At 40.1% G+C, this 16542-nt stretch overlaps 1 protein-coding gene across 1 annotated transcript in view; it reads left to right on the forward strand.

Moving 5' to 3' along the window:
• WWTR1 (WW domain containing transcription regulator 1) overlaps positions 1 to 16542 on the forward strand; it is a 185504-nt gene that overhangs the window by 118008 nt on the left and 50954 nt on the right. The gene's annotated exons all lie outside the window — the stretch shown is intronic.

Here is a 16542-nt window from a genome sequence, read left to right on the forward strand (position 1 = left end):
TGGGAATTCAATCAGCGAAAACGGCCAAACTCTACAAGTGAGGCCCCAGACCACTTTAGTTTCTCTGGAGCAGGTGTCTCACCCCCTCCCTCCTGCTGTATCCCTCTTCCTCTCCTCTCCCCGCCCCCACCATAGACAGATGATTGCCTTAAGTTTATATTTTTCATAGATGCTTAATCACGACTATACAATTAGTAGCTGAGAACAAAAAATATTTTCTGCCAATAAGCTTTCTTTCAAAGACAATAAAAATATGCCTTTGTCACCACCACCACCACCACCACCAATGGGATTTTAAATAGTACCGGTATAGAACCAGGCTTCTTCAGTTGTCCTTTCTAATGGTTAAAAACCAAAAAGGCTGTTTTCATCCATAAGTGTACAGATTTCATGTGATAGCTTCATTTAGTCTCAGCAACTCATTTTTCCAAAATCTCACATTAGATTTTCAGGAATGAAAAGGATAAAAATGGACAAGTTATTCCTGGATCCATTCCCCTGTTTCTGCAATGTAGCCAAAGGGAATATAAACTCAAATAGAACCCAAATTAGCCTAAGGTGAAAATCGGGCCCATTCTTCCAGGAAGCCTGGAGTTATAATTTTGAAGGTTGCAGACGCAAAATACAGCCAAAAAGTAAAAGGCTAGGAGAGCAGCCCACATTGGGTCCTTATCTAGAGGGGAGATCAAGGAAAAAAATAGCTAATGATTATACCAGCATCGAGTAATCCAAATTCTCCTTTAGTCACATGCCCCCAATACAGCCGCCATCGTACAGAAACCAGATGCTGGTACTGGCATCCCACACTGGCTAGTGCATGGTGGTCAGCTTTCTTTTAAGTTGGAAGAGAGGGAGTTTTTACCTTGATTTTTTGAAAAAAGGAGACATTTACATAATATTTTTAGGAAAGCAAAACACTTCAAGGAAATTAACTCATTGGATCCTCACTGCATCCCTGTGTGGTTGTATGAGAAGGAAAATGAGTCTCAGAGTGTGATTTGGCCAGGGTCACATGCTAGGGTCAGAGACAGAGTCCGGACCCATGCCTTCTGACTCTGATGTCAAGCACTCTGTTTGCTACTGCTCACTACTACATGCTGCTTTTCCTACCTTCACTTTTTATGCTTAGAGCATAGAGGAGACTTAGAATTTCAATTTGAACCAACCTAACATGCAATTTTGAATGCATATTAACTTCCCTCTCTCTCCCTTATCAGCTAAGTTGCCAACCCAGAGTTCTGAAACCAGTTTATTTGTGTAGAATGATAAGATCAGAGATTTAGAGCTGGAAGGGACCAGAACCTTCAGCCCACCATGCTCATTTGAAAGATGGGTAAACTAAGGCACAGAGAGATCAAGTGAGTTGCCCAGTCAGGGTCACATCGTTAATAAATAACTTAGGCAGATTTTGAACTCAGTTCTTCTTGATGCCACACCTCTATCCATTGTTTCACCTAGATCTTGTTATGCAAGGGACAAAACACCCTACTTCCTGGGTTGCCCATATATGCCTGGGTTGAGCAGCAAACAGTGACATCTCATGTTTCATCATTATCATCATCATCCTCAACCTCCTTCTTATATGTGTTAATGCATTTGATCCTTACAGTGACCCTGCGATGTAGGTCTATTATCATCTCCATTTACAGATGAGGAAACTGAGACAGAGTATATAATTAACTTGCCCAGGGTCACACATTTGGTGTCTGAGGAAGAATTTGAACTCAGGTTTCCTTATACCAAGGCTTATCCTCTACTCATTTTGCTATCTAATTCCTTGTACTTTGGGTTTTCCTAGCAAGGTTTACTGCTGGGATGTCTACTTGGCTTGGGCTGTTCCACCAGCCTGTGGAGACTAGCAGATGTGCTCTGAGAATGGACATCTGAAGAAGAAACCTGAGTAAACTCCAAAGGCTGGGAAATAATTTAGTGAGTTGCAATAAGGGAATATCCATCGCTTCTCTGAGAGCGTATCATTTCAAACTACGGCTGCCTGTGGCTCACACTCTTTTCGTATCAGTCTCAAAGTACAGATATAAAGGTAAAAAGTTCAGATCATTTTTCAAGTTCATCTTACAATTTCAGCTGTTGGAGGCATCTTTACAATGGAAAAGGGGAAGGGTTGAAATGACTGTGATGTCAAGAAAAAGGCTTTAATAAATTGTGTTTTTAAAAAGAAGATGGACTGGATCCATAAGTTCATCACATCCCCATCAAGCACGTAGGTAATAGGTGTCCTTTATTTGGAAGATACCCACTCCTCCAAGTGATTTTAGAATACTGAGGAATCCCTTTATGACAATGGTATTTGAGGACAGGATTAACATGTCAGCAGGTGGAAAGGCAGGTAATCATAATTCATAATAATAGCCATCCTTTATGTAGTGCTTTCCATATATTGTTTAAGCTTTACAAAAGCTTGTGAAAGTAATAGTATTATTCCCAAACTGAAGCTGAGAGATCTTAAGTGGCTTTCCCAGGGTAACATAATTAATGAAAATCTGAGGTGGGATTTGAACTCAGGACTTTCTGACTCCAAATTTAGTGCTCTCTCTATCCATGGAGTTTCCTAGGTTAGTGGAGCTGTTCTTCGCAGCTCAGACAGTTTTCTGTGCTTTGTTCATCAGCCAACAAGGGGATTGGTTGGTTAGTCTTGCAAAGCTGTAGGGGGAGTTGAGGAGCACACAGGAATAGGATAGGGGCTTGTGAATGAGTTGTGTTGGATGGACAGCAGCTTGTATTTGAGGTGGAGAGTGGATGAGTGGAGAAAGTGTTACTTGGAGATAAGAAGGGATTGGGTAAGAGTCAGAGGAGGGAGTGTTGGGAAGGAGATTGAGGGTCTAGGAGGCCTGGGGGCAACTGCAGTGCCTTGACCACCCTCGTGCATTATGTGGAGGATGTTCATAGGCATCAATCAAGGTTGTTCCAGATCATATCTTGTGCTGCTATTCAGCCTTTACACACAGATTACACTGGGGTGGGGAAGCAGATAATGATGAAGCCAGGGCACTGGAGCCAGGCTAGGACTGCCTGGATGAATTGTATTAGCTGTCGCTGTGGCAGTGGATGCAGTGGACATTTGTAGCTTGCACTTACTTAGTAAGACGCTGATGGCAAAAGCTAATTACATTACATTGGCCTTTTATTGTGTCCTCCAGTGTGGAACCAGTCATTAAGATCATGGATTCAGAGCTGGAAGGGGTCTCGAAGGCCATTAAGCTAACCATTTGCAGAATTGGCAGAGCTGGGTCTTTTAGACTCTAAATTCAGAGCACTACAATTCTCAATGGACTTTCCAGAGCTGAGATTTGAATCTAGGACTGTTGACTCCAGAACCACTATACCATGCTGTGGCCATGTTATGCCAATCTTTGTTTGTGCCTCAGAAACGTTTTATTTGATATCGTTGGGACAGGTTTGCTTCCAAAATAATAATCTTTATTTACAGCAAGGTTTTTCAAAATTGAATGGATTTCCATTTGGGCAAAAATATTTTCGATTTCTACTCATTACTTTGATTGGGAATGGTGCCCTCTGGTGGAGATGTGAAGGATCACAATCGTGTTAATTGAGGTAAAATTGTTTTGACATCCCCTCGCTCATTACAGGTATGCTTGCCTTTACTCAGTCAGTATTTCCCTGAAAATTTGCTGCAAATCGATTTGTTTTCAAAAGCAAGATGGGAATTGGTATTGAAAGGTTCAATGTGGTAAATTATTTTATAAAATGAAGAAGGAAGTGTATTGCCCCAAGAGCTAAGTAACCTCAGTTCCAGTTACAGCTATCATCCTATCTTTGTAGTCATAGGAATGTTCCCTAATCTCAGTCTGTGTTTGCTTATTTTGAAAATGGGAGTTGTAGATGAGATAATGGCTAAAGCCCCCTCTGATTCTAACAGTTCATCTTTACCTCAGTCTTTATGTAGGGTGCCCACCCCTGCCTAGATTAAACCGATTTCTCCCTTTTGCCATTTTCTTACAATTCTTGGGTGCTCTCTTTTGTGTTTGTCATAGTCGGCTATATCTGTCTCTCATTCTACTCCTTTAAGATCAAGCTAAATACTATTGAGACATGGAGTGTGAGGTTACTTGCCCAACTGTCCTGCCAAAAAATGGCAAATGGAGTCTCAAACCTAGGTTGTCTCAGTGAGTCCTAGACTTTTCCCACTGTGCTAAAAGAAAAAAAATGGTGTCAAAAACATAAGAGGTAACAGTGATGTGGATGAAAGAGCCCGCCAGATCTGAGGCTAGAAGAGTTGAGTTTGAATCATGTCTCTGTCGCAAACTTTGGGTATGACCTTGGGTAAATTACTGGGTCCCAGTTTCTTGATTTGTAAAAGGGGCCATTTGGGCTGGGTGACCTTCAAAGTCCCTTCCAGCTAAAGCTTTATGACCTTGTGATTGATTTAGATGAAGAGTGGATAACTGCCAAGGTCACTTCCAGTACTATCATTCTCCAATCTTGTATTTCTAGTACAAACATTTTACATACTCAGCAGGGCCTCACTAGTCAGTTTGGTGACTGACTAGCCCTTGCCTCACTTCCTGTGTCCTCCAGAAAGGCGTGTTAAGGCACCAGTTTGGAAAGCTTGCCTCCCAAGGTTTTCTCTGCCTTGTTGAGCTGCTTGCTAACCCACAGTTAGCTTGCTTCCTGGTTCTCTTCCTTTGTAAAAGATCTCATTTTATCCTCATGGTAACCTTACTAGGTGCTATATTATGCAGACAAGGAAACTGAGACAGAGAAGTTAAGTGACTTGCCTAGAGTCACATGGTTAATAAGTATCAGAGGTGGGGTTTGAACTGGGGGCCTTTCTGACTTCATTCAGTACAGTAGTACTACGTAGCTGCCCCATTAGGAAGATGAAAAATGTAATTTGGTCAGGAAGTTTTTATTAAGCCAAAGGCATTGCACGTATTAAATATTGGGAGGACCAATAAGAAAGACTATCCTTGACCTCAGAGCAACTATATTCTAATGGAGGAAGATGTCATACAGAAAGGGAAAAGAGTGAGTCTAGGGGATGAAGGTACCAGGAAGGGGGTGGTAGAGTACATCTGACAAAGTCCCCTGGAAATAGCAGCAGTTAATCCTGAAGAGGAATGAAGATGTTCTTGGCCTGAACTTCCCCTTAAATGGTGGTTCTGGGAATAAGCCACTAAGCGGAAGGAAAGGCCCTAGGGACTAAGGGTGCTTCCAGTGTGAGTAATCATTGGTAAAGTGAATTTCCAAGGTGAAGAGGTTTGTTTCTATGGCATGGCAGACAAAGTCCCTTGGAGACTCAGTGTAGCCTCAAGAATGTGCTGCTTGAGCAGTTTAGAAGCAAAAAGAGGTCCCAGAGACACCAAATTGTTCATCCCAGCACTTTTTGTGACAGCAAAACCAGGTTATTTGAAGTGATGAAGGAGCCACTGAATAAATTGTGATATTGAAATGCAATAAAATTTTGTTATGCCACAGCAGACAACAAAGGTGAAGGGAGAATTCAGAGAAATGGGGAAGGTTTGCATACACTAACTTGGAGTAAAGTGAGCAGGGCTGGAAGAACAATAAACTGCATGTACAGCAACTACACAAATGTACATAAAGTAAACATGAAAATTAATTGGAATGTCTAGTCTAGGTCTGGAAGAAGTGATGGGGGAGCACAGGGGTGTGTGTGTGTGTGTGTGTGTGTGTGTGTGTGGACAAGTGGGGGCTGGGGCTGGTGGATACAGAAAGCAGTATACACTGAGAGGGGTCAGGCCATATCTTTTGGGTTTTTTGGGGGGGAGGTTAAAGGGAAATAAGCTTTTGAATAAAGAAAATGACACGTGAGATAAATGACACATGAGATGAGGTAGAGAATAACCCTTGGGTTATTAAATGTCAATTATGATCCAGCCACCAAGCATCTTTATGTTGACATCCATGATTGTGAAAACCATGGTGATGACAATGATGATCAGTACTTTTATTAACTCTTTCAATATAGGTTAGTAATAAAGGGATCACCAAAAAGCAACCACACCCAATATCCCTTGCAGCTTAAGAGTATTTCCCACTCTCCTAAACTAGATGCACTGGAAGGTGTGAGATCTCTCTCTCTCTCTCTCTCTCTTCTCTATTTATTTTTCTCCCCTCCCCTCTCCTTTCTTTCTCCTCCCCTTCTTTCTCCTCTCCTGTTTCTGTTTTGTTCTCCCCTCTTCCTTCCCCCCTCTCTTTCCCCCCTCCCTCGCTCCTCTCTGTCCTTCTTCTCTCTGTCTCTGTTTCTCTCCCCTCTCCGTCTTTTATCTGTCTGTCTCTCTCTTTGGAGAACTCCACTGAATATGGCAATTTAAAATTATCCCGGTGTATTAAAATGTTTTGCCAAAAGAAAGTAATGTGTTATTTACCTTCTGCGATAATCCCAAGGAGCACAAATCTTGGCTGGTCGGCTCATGTCAGACATTGAACCAAGAAGTTTTTGGGAATGGGGTACTGGTGTCTCAGACAAGCTTTATTGTGCCAGACAACCTGCCAGACATCACAGGAAAAATAAAAACTCGGATAACAAGTTAAATCCCCGTTGGCCAGTCTGTTAGAGTCTTTCTGGCAAAGTTCAGCTTCTACTTCTGTCTGTAGTATATTTTTAACTGCTGTAGAAATTGTATATGTATATGTATGTATAATATATGTATGTATGTATGTATGTATATGTATATGGATATGTATGTATATGTATATGTATAGTGTATGCTATATGTATATTGTATATGTATATTATGTATATATTCTCCCTCCCTCTTTCTTTTTTGAAGATGTGCCACCAAAGGGCCAAAATATTCCAGGTCTGCACCCTGATCTGTACTTGAAATTGCAAACACATGTGTGTGTCTAGCCCTGCCTTTGGAGAAGAGATGGCAATCAACTGTGTTGTTTAGCTGGCTGGCCTGTCTCCTAACCTCCCTGGAGCTATGTTTGAAGGGAAGTGTACAAAAACACTTAAAACATTTTTATCAAAAGCAGAGAAAATAACTAAATAAGACCACAGACTAGTGAGGCTTAGAGCATATAGGAGCAGAGGCAACAGAAGTTCATTGCAATTCAGACTCATACTCTGGGCTGTCTGCTTCCCTCTGCAGTCATTTTTCTAAGCAGAGTCTATGGCAGACACATCTGGCTTACTCCATTCTTTCCAGCTCTGGTTTTCTCACTATTTTTTTTTTTAATGCTGTGGTTACTGCAACTCTCTCTAACCCAAAGCAAGGAATACATGTCTCTCCTCCCTCACTCCCTGCTCTGCACCCCTAGAGGAGATGGTGTTTCTAGGAGAATGACAGGTCTTGAGATTCAGTGATTAAAAAGAGGATTTGGTAGGAAGAGATGTCTAAGTATGGGGAGGATTTGATAATGATTTCTTCTTGGAGAGTTTGGAGGATTTGTTTTGTTCTTGGTCAAATTAAAGTCAGTTGGTTAGCCATATTTCTTGCGTATCCCTGACTCAGGGAGTTCCCATAGTCACTTCCAATTTAAAGAAGCTTACCAGAGTGCAAATGAAGAAGATCAAACTTAATATATTCATTGGATCTGCCCATTCCTTCCCCGACTTGTATTTCTTCAATCAATAAATTTAGTTTAAAAATATAAAATCAACTGAATTCATTGACCATTGATTAAGCATCTGCTATGTTCCAGATACTGTGTTGCCCAATGGGAATTGAAAGGAAGGGGAAGGGAAACAAATATTTGTTAAGTGCCCTCTATGTGCCAGGCCCTGTGCTAAGGGCTTTACAAATATTGTCTCATTTCATCCTCACAACAACTTTGGGAAGTAGGTCTTATTATTCCCATTTTGCAGTTGAGGAAACTAAGGCAAACAGAGGTCTAGTGATTTGCTTAGGGTCACACAGCTATACAAGTCTGAGGGCGAATTTGAACTCAGGTCATCCCGAATCTAGTTCCAGTGCTCTATTCACTGTGCCATTTGGCTGCATGAGACAGCTCTTTCCCTTAAAGAGCTGATATCCTATTGGGGGTAAAAAAAGGACATACATAGAAAATTATATATAAAATATATATGGCTCCCTATTGTCTCTAAGATCAAATACAAAATGCTCTATTTGGCATTCAAGCCCTTCATAACCTAGCCATCTCCCACCTCTCCAGTCTTCTTATACCTTACTCCTTATGCCTTTTGCCCCAACATATACTCTTTAATCTAGTGATACCGGCCTCTGGGCTATTACATGAATAAGACAAAACATTGCTTAGTATTTTCTCTGGCTGTCCTCTATGGCCAAAATAGTCTTCCTCTTCCACTCAACTACTGACCTCCCTGGCTTCCTTTAAGTCTCAACTAAAATCCCACCTTGTACAGAAAGCCTCCCTCCAAACCTCTTCATTGTAGTGCCTTCCTTCTGTTTCTCTCCAAACCTCTTCATTGTAGTGCCTTCCTTCTGTTTCCTATTATTATTTATTTGTTATTATTTATATTTCCTATTTATCCTGTAGATAGCTTGCTTTATACATAATTGTTTGCATGTTGTCTTCACTATTAGATTGTAAGCTCCTTGAGGGCAGGGACTATCTTTTGCTTCTTTTTTTTATCCCTGCTACATAGTATCTACTTCATAAATGTTTATTTGCATTTCTATCTCTATGTTGATATCTATGTCTATGTCTGTGTCTATATCTATAGCAATTTTGGCTAGGGTTTGGAGGACCAGGAATAAGATAGTCTACATGCCTGGTGGCACTTGGACTGAACTTTGAAGGAAACTAGGGGTTTTAGGAAATTCTTGGTCTGTGTAAAATATATATAGTTAAAAATACTTTGACTTCTCTTTTACTGACAATCTCTCCTTCACCTCTTCTCTTTGCCAACACCCCCACCCCACCAAAAAAAATTAAAAAAAAAACCCTGCAGCTTCCACCTGTATAATTCTGTCCATGCATTGTTAACACCTCCACTAGTAGGGAAGCTTGGTCTATGTCCACTCGAGATTAGTGAATATGAATGTAGCGTGGCAGCTCAGATAGTTTCAGATCTTAACAATTTTCCAGTCACTGGTCTTCATCATCTGTACCAGCTCATGTAGTCGGATCAACCAGCTGGGCTTTGGCACCAAAATGGCCCAAGTGAATAGGCTAATTGGTTTGTGATTTCTTCATATAGGAAGACAGGTATAAGACCTACTACTATTTCCCCTTATTTGTTGCAGAAAATAAAGGAAAATAAAGCTTCCACTCTTTATTATGTATTCCTTCCACCCCCACTTCTGATTTTATATAGAAGACACCTCCTGCCTAATTGTACAGGGATGTAAAGAATTCTGATATGTAATTGCTTTAACTGGATATTTCATAGTATGAACATTAACCAGTGTTCCTGATTAATAAACAAACATAATTAAATCCCAATGAATGTTGGTGTCTTGGCAAATTTAATTTAATTGAAGAGTTTTGTAGCTTCTAGGAGGAGGTATTTGCAGTATTTGGGGTTGTACAATACAACAAATCATGACTTTTTCACCTTAAAAAAAAACCAACTGTCTGTATAAGATTATACAGTATTGAAAAGGAACTCGATACTAAAATCTAGCATGATTTGCTTTTTCTCTTACTTATTTTTTCTCACCTGGTTAATTGCATGGATTTTAAAGTTGAAAGGGAACTTTGAGTCCATTTATTCCATCCTTCTTATTTTTCAAAGGATGAAACTGGGGCCAGAGAGCTTATGTAACTTGTCCAAGGTTACACACCTTCCTACAAGGGAGTAAGTTTTCAGGGCCAGGATCTGGACCCACATGTCCCCCACCCCGCACCTCTCTCTGTCTGGTGATTGTTACAATTATGTCTTTATTTTTCATTTTCTCTTTCTTTGCTCCTCTGAGAAGTTCTGGTGGTGGTTGTTGGTACATAGAATCCTGGGGGAGGAAAAATCTTTCACAAGAATATACTTGACCATGTTTTTGAAAGGGAAGGAAGAAGGAAAAAGGGCACCTGTGAAACTCTACAGATATAGTGGCTCAGCCACCATTATAGCTGAGGAGATGCTGATTGGGACCCCAACATTGCCTGTTCACATTGAGAACCCCAGCTGGGCTCTGATTCATTTGGATAGGTGGTAGATAAGGGCATGGATCAATATGCAAGAAGACCCTGCCAAGCTCAGTGGAAGACCTTCCCAGCTTGTGGCAGCAAAGTACATCAGTAGTATGTTCCTGCCTCCTAAACTATCTCGTATTTAATGACTTTGGATGTGTTTGTATTCATTCACTCTCTTTTTATGTTCATATATTTAAATATGTACTTGATTCCCCTTAGGATGCATGTCCCTTGCAAGCAGGTATTGTTTTTTCCTTTGAAGGAAGCTGCCCGGCACAGGGGATGAAACTTTGGAACTTACGGTCAGGAAGACCTAAGCTCAAGTCCAGCCTTCATCAACTGTGTGTCCCTGTATCAACAAGCATTTATCAACTGTGTGTCCCTGAAGGAGTCACTTAACCTGTCAGTACCTCAGTTTCTTCATCTGTAAACTGGGAATAATAGCACCTCACTCGCAGCTGTGTGACCTTGGTCAACATACTTAACATCTCTGTGCCACAATTTCTTCATCTTTAAAATGGAAAGAGTACCTACTTCATAGGACTGTTGTGATCAAATGAGTCAACATATATAAAGTGCTTTGCAAAACTTAAAGCACTATATAAATGTTTAGTAGTAGTAGTAGTAGTGGTGGTGGTGGTAGTAGTAGTAGTAGCAGTAGTATCATCCTCAGCACCTGGCACATAGTAGGTGCTTAATAAATACTTGTTGGTTGATTGATTTGGAAATAATTCCAAGTGAAGCAGGGAGCTGTGACAATTATCTTGTTAACCGGGCCTTGGGCCTGTCAATCACATGAAACACTTGCTAATGGGGGATCAAGGAGGGATTGAGAGATCTGAATTATCTAGATTGTCGAATGGTCTCCATTGATGTAATTCATTGGATAATTACAGGTCCCTGTACTCTATTTTGCTAGCACAGGCCTAGCTGAAGTTCCAGGACTGTGTGACCGATAATAATAATTACCACAACGAATAGCAACAGTTCAGATTTATAGACCACTTCAGGATTTGTTATAAAGGACTTTCCTGTCTATAATCAGAAATCTCCTGGACGTAAGCAACTTTCTCCAAAGCAGGCTTGCTATACAGAAATCTGTAGAATGATAAAAAAGCTGCAGAGGTACAGCTGCTTCTAAGGTAGCTTTTTTGTTTTTTTCCCTTTCCATAATTAAACAAATATTTTTGGTTTTAACACCATCTACACTTCCTAGTATCTCCATCTTCCATCTGCTTCTTGGAAAGTTATCCCTTTTATATATAAGAATTTAAAAAGGGAAAAAATATTCAGTAACACTAAACAACACATCAACCAAGTCCACCATTATATGCAGAGCTCTCGACTGGTCATCAATACCTCTGCAGCAATCCCCCTTTTTCTCCCTGTGACTAAATGGTCGCTAATTTCATAGAATTCTCTTTTAATCTTATAGTTGTTCTTTCCCTTTACATTGTTGCAGTTGGCATGTTTCTCTGTTTCGCTTACTTCACTTTGCAACAGTTAACGGAAGTCTTCCAATGCTTCCAATTCATTATTGCACTACCTTGTCTAGCCATTTCCCTATCAATGAACATCTACTTTGTTTCTATTTCTTTACTACCACAAAAGTGCTAACATAAATGGTTTGATACATGATACCCTTTCTTTTTTGTCTTTGGACATTGTAGTCATTGTCTTTAGCATAAATCTAAATGATTTGCCAGAGTAGGGAGACCGGTCTGTAGGTCTGTAGTTCTCTAAACAATGTATGTAGATCTGTCTTTCCACACACACCCCCTACCCTCCCACAATGACTATCTCCATATCAATTTACTGGGTGAGGTAAAATCTCAGAGAGTTATCTTGATTTGTAATTCTCTTATGATTAACAAGTTGGGATATTCTTTCATATAGTTGTTAATAATATGTAATCTTTTGAGACCAGCCTGTTCATATCCTTTGACCATTTATCTTGTCCTATTTGAATTAATTTTGTTCCTGCAAAAGTTTTCAATTTCATGTCATTAAAATTATGGTGGTTTTTTTAGTTGTTGCTCTTCTTTACATGGCTAAGATAATGATCATGAACATTGAATATCCCTCCAGTCATCTAAATTATTCACTATTTCTTTAAGGAGAATTTTATAATTGTGTCTGTTTAGGTCTTTAGTGTGCCTTGGTAGAATGACTCCCTGAAATTATCTGCGTTTATAATTATTTTGAATGAGACTTGCACTTCTATTATTGCCTGACGGATTTTGTTACAGGCAGCTTAGCTCTAACAGCTAAATGTAAGAGGTGAAGCCGGGTCATTGTACTTATAAAAAAAATCCTTTTGTTTGTTCTCCTCCCTTCCCCCCCAAAAAGATTCAACCCTTTTTTCTCAGTCGCAAATTGTCAAGTGTGTTAAAAATAGTTTTGTCAGCTTAAAGAGTATCTGTTGGCTCAGATCCTTGTTCTGCCACCAGGAACTTCCTTGCTGTTGGGACAGCCAGTCATCCAGTTAAAGTGTAGTGCCCTCTCCAGGCAGGTGAATTTGGGATGATCTGTCCTCCCACTTGAACCAAATCCATAACCTCCAAGCGACATTTCTCTAATTCTTTTGACTTCCTTCTTTGAAGGCCCAGGTCCTGTGGTCTTAGGGCTGGGTGGGATCTTCATTCCCACCCCCACTTCCCCACCCTCTCCCTTTATAAACTGGAAGATCATTTCTGCTTCCTCTCCTGCAATCCTAAATATATTCCCAGTGTCTTTTGCAGTTGCTGCTGGTCAATAACAGCTGTTCCGTCATGCTGCTCTCTGAGTAATTCTGAGGGATGAACTCACCATGATTCCCACTACTGGAGAAATAGTCTGGGAAACAAACACTTTGGTAACTTGTCTTTGGTAATTAATGCCCCATGAAAAATCATTCTTGAGTAAGTTCCCCCCCCAACCAAAAACAAAAAAAAGTTGGGGGGGGGATTAGGGGAGTGAGTTACAGAATATGAGCCCAAGCTTATTTAACTACATGAAGCCCAAGGGAAATGGAATCCCTCTGGGGTATTTTAAGATGGACATTGGGATGGGGGTGGGGGGGTGGAGGAAGGAGTACTTGGGAGAGTTTTTTTTTTCCCGAAAGGCCCAAAATGTCATGGATAGGTGTGTTTTGAATCAGATACTGCCCTTTTCTGTGGACTAACATGAGCACCCAACTGAGTTTCCATTGCCCTGTTCACATTTTTCATTGCCCTGTTGTTGTCAAAGTGAAAACAATAGCCACAATATATAAGGGAAAGATTCATATGAAATTAATTTGTTTTGCAGTATATGCCATATAGTAACTCTGTTTGCCTCAGTTTCCTCATCTGTAAAATGAACCGAAGAAGGAACTGGCAAACCACTCCAGTATCTTTGCCAAGGAAACCCCAAGTCGGGTCATGAAGAATCAGATATGACTGAAATGACTGACAACAACCCCAACATGCTGTGCATTTCATTCCATATTTTTTTTTCTTTTTTACTCTATAGAGTTTTCTTTCTTAGTCAGAAAATGAGGTGGGGAGGGGGAAGAATAGTTTCAAATTTTGCCCAGAGTTAGTTATTTGTAGAGCTAGAAAAAAATTATATATCTTAATGTGACGAACTTTCATTCAAGCTCCATAAGCATTTAATTTAGCTAAAGTCTAGCCCACACTTTTAGAGTCATTTCCTTCTGTCTGTTCCCCATCAACCTTCGAGTTTGCTTGAATTAATTAAAATGGAAAACATAATTTTTCCAAAGATGGAAATGAATTATCCTCCTGTGACATAACTGGTTCCCAGGGACATTCCCCAAAGAAGACCTTCTCTTCTCCCTCTTCTCTCTCTTCCCCCCTTTCCCCTCTTCCCCCTCTTTCCTCTCTTCCTTCTCTTCCTCCCTTCCCCTTCCCTTTTATTCCCTCTTCCTCCCTTCCCCCTCTTCCCTCTCTTGCCCTCTTCCCTTCCTTTTCCTCTCTCATTCTCATCTCTTCTTGACTGGATAACTTTCTGTTGTTTCACTTTAGGTTTCAAGTGTTGGAGTTTCTCCTCCAAAAACCTCAGCTCTAACATTCACAACTTTTCCCCTTTTATTTCTTTGGTAGTACTTCCCCCTAACATAAAGGTCATATTTTATGTATTAAAGTACAGGAGATCTTAGAGTATGGCTACATGCAAAGGAGAATAGCAGTTAGATGGTGCAGTGGGTGGACAATGGGCCTGGAGTTAGGAAGACCTGAGTTCAAAAGTGGTCTCAGACACTTACTACTACTGTATGACCCTGGGCAAGTCACTTAACCTGTGTTTGCCTCAGTTTCCCCATATGTAAAATGAAGATAATAGCCCCTACCTCTCAGGATTGTTGTGAGGACCAAATGAGATAATAATTATAAAGCACTTAGTACAGTGTCTAGCTCATAAATACTAGCTATGCTGCTGCTGCTGGTGATGTTCTTGACTTGGCTTAAGACAATGATTAGTCTCTTCCAGTCATTCCCAGTTTCAATACCACCAAGTTTGCAGATAAGGAAACTGAGGCAGTGATGGGCAGGGACTTGTCTCAGAGGATACAGGTAGAAAGTGGAGGAGCTTTCTCTTCTGATGCTTACTTCACTGTATCATTCTGTTCTTGGTAGTTTTATGGGTCCCTCATCCTCAAGCTCCAAGTTTCTTTCTGACCAAGTGTCATCCTTTCAGACATCCTTTCATCCTCCCAATCAGAGTCACACCCCCTGGTTCCTACTTCCTCAGTGAGTCACTTATCCAGATGCCCACTGATACATGCATACACTGCTCAAGCTACTTTATTTCTATGACCTCAGCCAGACAGGGATGGCCAGGCTACAAATTCTTCTTAATCATTGGTGGGAAGGTATCTTGTGCTTGTCATAGCAACTGGTACAGTCAGTTTATAGATACACTCATTTAATGTCTTAGAAATTAAAACAAAACAAAGAAACAACTTTGGCGTAGTGGTTCTGTCTTAGGTATGACTTAGTCAATGATTGTGACTGGCAGTCACTTTCATTATCAATAACTAGACAGCCACGTGAAGAAATTCTCCAATGATCTCTTTCTTTAGTGAGGATTCTATTCTCACTCGTATTTCTTTTTATATGGTATACTTTTGGTCCTCAGATTTTCTCGACTGTATGTGTGTGTTTGTGTGTGGGTATCTATATCTATCATCTATCTATTATCTATCTATATATGTATGTATCTATCCATCTATCTGTCTATCCATCTGTCTGTATATCTATCATCCATCAATGTATCTATCTATCTATCTATCTATATCTATCTATCTATCTATCTATCTTTCCTTAATACTCTTAGAGTAGAGGTAGTTTTTATTCATCTTTTCCTCCTTTCTGCCCAGCATAGAGATTCCCATGTGTGTAGAAGACCTTATTAGGTGTTTCTTGAGTCAAATTGAATTAAACTCTAGAAATTGCAATATAATTTCCCCCAAACTTCCAAGTCACTCATTAACATAGGAATTGATGGTTTTCACATGTGACATAAAACAACATGGTGTCTAGTGTTTCTTATGTTAGTGAATGGAAATAACACCACTTTTGAGCCAGAGTCAGTGTAATGGCATGTCCTCATTGAGTGTTTCATAGCATCCTAACAACCGATGTTGAGAGCTAGAAGCAATGTTAGAGATCAGCTTATCGAAAATCTTCATTTTAATAAAAACAAATTAGATATATTTCAATGATAATTTGACACTTCTAAATTTGGAAGAATGTGTGTGTGTGTGTGTGTGTGTGTGTGTGAATATTAATGAAAAACTGAACCTATAATTTCATTCTGATAGGAAGCTCCCAGGTGAGAAATCTCACTCTACTGATGCTGTAAGACAACCTTAACCACAAGAAGTTGATACCCTAGTAGGGGAACCAAGAAAAACCATAATTAGTCATTATTGAATTCTGGGCAAGCAGCACAAATGTTCTCAGGGCAATTGGCATGAAATAAGCTTAGAATTGCAAGCAGGGGTAGGAGTGGGGATGGTGGCAGAGAACATGGGATATTGCAAGGTCACCTCATTGAATGGGAAGCATCTTGCTTGTAATTAGAATGAGAGAGAAGCTACTATCTGGTCCCTTTCCATTTTAATTAATTAGTCTTAGTACAGTGCCTGACACATAGTAGGCACTTGATAAATCTTTATTAACTGATTGACTGATCTTACTAACTAGGTGTTTGCTCAGTCCTTTCTATGATGCTAGGGACTGCAAGTGTTATTTAGTGCTCCTTCTAAATTGTGGCACCCTGAGCAAAAGCTCTAGTTGCCTCATCCTAGCTGTCTTTGCAGATAACACATGAACTTTTTTTTTTTTCTAAATCAGAACATGATTTAAAGAAGAGGTTCATATTAAATACTGCAAGGTATATTGGGGGAAAGAGTCATCAGAACTGTTGGCCAGCAAGGGCAAAATGCTGTGATTTATCTCCTTAGCTTCTACATTTCCTAGAGATATAGAATCC

The sequence above is a fragment of the Trichosurus vulpecula genome, chromosome 4 (genome assembly GCF_011100635.1).
Source record: "Trichosurus vulpecula isolate mTriVul1 chromosome 4, mTriVul1.pri, whole genome shotgun sequence".
Lineage (NCBI taxonomy): Eukaryota > Metazoa > Chordata > Mammalia > Diprotodontia > Phalangeridae > Trichosurus > Trichosurus vulpecula.